Here is a 6,306-nt window from a genome sequence, read left to right on the forward strand (position 1 = left end):
AATTAATAAAATAGTTGTTATAAAGTAATACAAATACTTACTTTAGGTATTTGAAGTGTTTTGTCATCTCTCTTATTTTATATGTTTTCACCGTTCGAATATTTCATTTTCCTATAATTTTATGACTAAAGTTATAATATACCTTCTATCCCCAGATGGCCAGATCTATCACTAGCAGTAAAGAAGAGAGAAGCAAACTATAAGCAGGGATCAATTTTAAACTTAATGCTTAAATTAGTTCTCAAAACAACTTTAAAGCTAAAATTGTAGAGCAATTCATAGGAGTTCACACAGATACGCCGTCCAAGAGTCTTCTAGGCAATTCAGAATTAAAAACAGAGAATGAATGAAAATATACTTCATCATAAAGTGAGCAAAAGTCGTTCAAAATTTGAGAGAGTTAGTTTAGGGTGGTCACTGAATAAGGAACCGCGTCACTTCTGTCAGTTCACAAAATGTCCGTCTCAACATTTTTAACATAATTGAAGCATCTTGATCTTCTTGATGGACTGAGTAAAAGCTTCCATCTCAAAATATAGCTGCGAGAGAAATTCATCGTTAGCCATTTGGCTTCTCACGAACATAGGCTAGGGGGACAAATAAACCAAATCTAAAAATTTGAATAGAATTTGATCCGTGAATCTGAACCGAACTGAATCCGACCTAAATATATAATGAATCTTGTTCTATGATATTTTGGGTTATAAGTTTTATATATCCGTTTAATCAAAATTGAACCCAGATTGATATCCGAAAAAAACACTAAAAGTTTAAATCCCAAAAGAAACTTATAGCAGACTGAAATTCAGTCTCAGATAAGTACATATTGCATGAATAATTAATTTAAAATTTTAATTTAATATATATTTTGGTATTTGGTTGCATTTAACCTTCAGTTATAATAGGTATGCTTTTAAAGTTTAAATAGTAGTATTTTATTTTGAAGTTAAAGAACTTAAACTAAACAATTATTTTTAAACAACTTTTTGAAAGATCAATCTAGATGTTCAAAAAAATAGTCTAAGCACCCCTTAATAATCCTTTATATACTAAAGCACAAGTCACCTGACGAATCATAATTTGCCACATAATAAATATTTACAAATTTAAAAAGAAAATTAATTAGAACAAAAAAAAAGCAATCGTATGTTGGTAAAAAAGAAGCAACCGTATAGCAGTTCTAAACCCACTACTAACTACACCAACGATGTTCCACCTTATTTATCTATAGATTTGTTTACTTTTCATGTCTACATAAACAAAGAAACTGTCAATCGATCAGAAACAAAATATGAAAGGATACTCTTATTTACAAGCAGAAGAAGAAGACGAGATCAAAACTTAACCTTCCTTTGAATGAGAGAGATAGATTGGGACTACTAAGTATATCTCTTTTGAACAGGTAAAGTTTGAATTTCTTCTGTTGCAAAATACTAAGTATATCTGCTATCTTCTATAATGCTTCCCTTTGTTATATGTTCGTGTGTTTTTCAATATAATGGTCACTATCCCCTTTTATGCAAATTCTTTTACTGTGTTTTCAAATAAAATGGTTCAAGCGATAAAGATCACAAATTCTTTATAACATGCTAATTTTTTATTGTTCATTAGATTTATAATATTAGTTTTTGTAAATGGAGATACTGAATGAATTAATAAATGTAATTAGCCAATGAAAGATAAATCATACAAAAAAGCTTCAAACTAATATTATAAATCAAACAAGCTAATTAACATCAATGTAAAAATAGTGAAACAAATCTATAATTTCATTTTCTACAGTATATGTGTGGTTAGTTAATGATAAGTGTGTTAGCATTCTCTTATATATATCAAAGTCAAGTAATACATGTTATTTTAGTTATACATAATTAAAATTTTCTTTTATTTGAAATAAAAACATTCACATGTTTTTACCAAAAAAAATATATATATTCCCATGCATAGCATGGGCTTAATACTAGTTTCATATAAAACATTTAACAGTCATCTACCGATTTCTTGAGCATTATATATAAACTTTTTTTTGTCAGCAACATTATATATAAACTATGCATTCAGAATTATTAATTTTATTGAATTGGATAAAATAAAATATATATTAGACGAATATGAAAACTATTCCTTTATATACTAAAGCACAAGTCACCTGACGAATCATAATTTGCCACATAATAAATATTTACAAATTTAAAAAGAAAATTAATTAGAACAAAAAAAAAGCAATCGTATGTTGGTAAAAAAGAAGCAACCGTATAGCAGTTCTAAACCCACTACTAACTACACCAACGATGTTCCACCTTATTTATCTATAGATTTGTTTACTTTTCATGTCTACATAAACAAAGAAACTGTCAATCGATCAGAAACAAAATATGAAAGGATACTCTTATTTACAAGCAGAAGAAGAAGACGAGATCAAAACTTAACCTTCCTTTGAATGAGAGAGATAGATTGGGACTACTAAGTATATCTCTTTTGAACAGGTAAAGTTTGAATTTCTTCTGTTGCAAAATACTAAGTATATCTGCTATCTTCTATAATGCTTCCCTTTGTTATATGTTCGTGTGTTTTTCAATATAATGGTCACTATCCCCTTTTATGCAAATTCTTTTACTGTGTTTTCAAATAAAATGGTTCAAGCGATAAAGATCACAAATTCTTTATAACATGCTAATTTTTTATTGTTCATTAGATTTATAATATTAGTTTTTGTAAATGGAGATACTGAATGAATTAATAAATGTAATTAGCCAATGAAAGATAAATCATACAAAAAAGCTTCAAACTAATATTATAAATCAAACAAGCTAATTAACATCAATGTAAAAATAGTGAAACAAATCTATAATTTCATTTTCTACAGTATATGTGTGGTTAGTTAATGATAAGTGTGTTAGCATTCTCTTATATATATCAAAGTCAAGTAATACATGTTATTTTAGTTATACATAATTAAAATTTTCTTTTATTTGAAATAAAAAACATTCACATGTTTTTACCAAAAAAAATATATATATTCCCATGCATAGCATGGGCTTAATACTAGTTTCATATAAAACATTTAACAGTCATCTACCGATTTCTTGAGCATTATATATAAACTTTTTTTTGTCAGCAACATTATATATAAACTATGCATTCAGAATTATTAATTTTATTGAATTGGATAAAATAAAATATATATTAGACGAATATGAAAACTATTCCTTTATATACTAAAGCACAAGTCACCTGACGAATCATAATTTGCCACATAATAAATATTTACAAATTTAAAAAGAAAATTAATTAGAACAAAAAAAAAGCAATCGTATGTTGGTAAAAAAGAAGCAACCGTATAGCAGTTCTAAACCCACTACTAACTACACCAACGATGTTCCACCTTATTTATCTATAGATTTGTTTACTTTTCATGTCTACATAAACAAAGAAACTGTCAATCGATCAGAAACAAAATATGAAAGGATACTCTTATTTACAAGCAGAAGAAGAAGACGAGATCAAAACTTAACCTTCCTTTGAATGAGAGAGATAGATTGGGACTACTAAGTATATCTCTTTTGAACAGGTAAAGTTTGAATTTCTTCTGTTGCAAAATACTAAGTATATCTGCTATCTTCTATAATGCTTCCCTTTGTTATATGTTCGTGTGTTTTTCAATATAATGGTCACTATCCCCTTTTATGCAAATTCTTTTACTGTGTTTTCAAATAAAATGGTTCAAGCGATAAAGATCACAAATTCTTTATAACATGCTAATTTTTTATTGTTCATTAGATTTATAATATTAGTTTTTGTAAATGGAGATACTGAATGAATTAATAAATGTAATTAGCCAATGAAAGATAAATCATACAAAAAAGCTTCAAACTAATATTATAAATCAAACAAGCTAATTAACATCAATGTAAAAATAGTGAAACAAATCTATAATTTCATTTTCTACAGTATATGTGTGGTTAGTTAATGATAAGTGTGTTAGCATTCTCTTATATATATCAAAGTCAAGTAATACATGTTATTTTAGTTATACATAATTAAAATTTTCTTTTATTTGAAATAAAAAACATTCACATGTTTTTACCAAAAAAAATATATATATTCCCATGCATAGCATGGGCTTAATACTAGTTTCATATAAAACATTTAACAGTCATCTACCGATTTCTTGAGCATTATATATAAACTTTTTTTTGTCAGCAACATTATATATAAACTATGCATTCAGAATTATTAATTTTATTGAATTGGATAAAATAAAATATATATTAGACGAATATGAAAACTATTCATTTTTTTTAAACATATCTTTAAAAAAATACTAAAATCACTCAAACTTATCTAAATTGTGATTCATCCTGAAATTAATTTGTAGTCGAAGTTTGAATACTAATTCTAGATGTTCTGAGTTTCTAAATCCATTCCATTATCCAAAAAATTATCATGTTTATTTATCTAAAATACTTTAGATAGTGTTTTGATATTATTATTTATCTGTTGTCATTGTTTTGCTTGTTTTTTCAGATTTCCAAAATAAAGAGATTTATATTACATGCACATATGAAAAGTTCATACTCTTAAAATAAGTTCATAATCTTGGATTATTTTTTATATAAAAAATCAATATAAGACATATCAAAAAGTATTCTTCAACCACATGCATGCAGACTCATGTTGGGCAATGACTATCTCTAAATTATTTTTTTTCCATTAGCTCTAAGCTTGTGAACTTGTAGAGTTTAAATAATTAAGCACATGTTCTTCTGAAAACTAAGCATTTACATGGTGGTTTCCTTGGACGCTGTAAGATCCTTAAATATCTCAATAATAATATATTCAATCTAATCGGTAGATATTTCGAGAAGACGATATCGATGGATAGTCAATTAACAATGGCCTCTACCTATTTTACCAAAAAAAAAAAATGGCCTCTACCTCTCTTTTTCTTTCTTTTTTATATAATGTTTTTGTTTTCTAGAAGTACGTTTTTTAATTGGCAACCACTGACACTGTTGTAATAAGACTATTATAAAAATAAGAGTTTTCCTGAATGATTGGATTTGATGGTTGTTGATTATCCATTCAAATTGTTACACCTCCAAAATCTGAATTAATTAGACGAACCGTGTGAAGTGTGAACAGGTCATGTGTGATCGAATTGTATATGCACAAAGACAATGACTTGAATTCATGTCACACTAACCAAACTATTGCTTTTCTGCGAAAATAATATAAATTAAGTGAAGAAGAGAACACAATATCGATTATCGATTACACACATAATATGTTCCTCGTGGGCAAAAATCTTATCGGCGAATCCGCGACGGTATCATTTATGATAAATTTAAAAAAGGAAGAACACCAAACTTATGATTACCCAAGCCCGGCTTCACGTAGCTTCCTGATATGATCCTGTACTTGTACTTTATTTTATTTTTATTTTGATAATCCTGATCTTATAAGAGAACGAAAGCATAAACAACTCTCTTTCGGTTTTAAATTACGAAATATTTTATTTTATTTGTATTATTTATATAAAAGACAATCATCAAATTGGAGATGTTAGTTGGACTAAGCTTCAAATAGCTCAAGATGGTGAAGAAGGTAATACACATGAATAAGATGGTGAATCGCACCATTTAATAGTGAGATGAGGATAATCATATCAGAATCTGTTGCTGATGTAAAAGCTATTACCCCACAAGGGCACATGAACAAGGGAAGTCCACTAATGGCTCCATGCCAGTAAAGAAAGAAAAGAAGAAAGAGACGCCACTTTATTGTTCCATAATGGATCCTCTTGTCTAACAACATTTCTCCTTGATCATATATTACCACGTTTCCTTGCCAACTTATATTTGCTTCTCTAACTACTTTTTTGTTTTTTTGTTCAGAGAAGCTTAATGTATGTATAAATCGGTATGGTGTTTAAGGTGCTTCATTTTAGTTAGAAATGCCTATGTATATTTGTGACTCCTTTGGACCACCCAATAAAAGGGCTTCATTTAAAATAAATGTGGTTAATAAGAATAAACAGAAAGTATAATCTAACAAAATTGTGAATAAATTGATTTATGATTTATACTATTTTTAATATCCAAACAAACTGTAAATAAATCAAAATGACAGAAAATTACCGGTAGTTAAAAGCATTTTGTGAACAATCTTAACTGTTAGCTTGTTGTAGCAGTTTCTATATCATTTTACATCTACTAGTGAATAAACTTTATCTTTGACCTAACATTAAGCATACATAATACTATCTTGTGCTAACAAGATTGAAGCAGTACAACGTGTGTGGTC

Source organism: Brassica napus, chromosome A7, assembly GCF_020379485.1.
Source record: "Brassica napus cultivar Da-Ae chromosome A7, Da-Ae, whole genome shotgun sequence".
Classification (NCBI taxonomy): Eukaryota; Viridiplantae; Streptophyta; class Magnoliopsida; order Brassicales; family Brassicaceae; genus Brassica; species Brassica napus.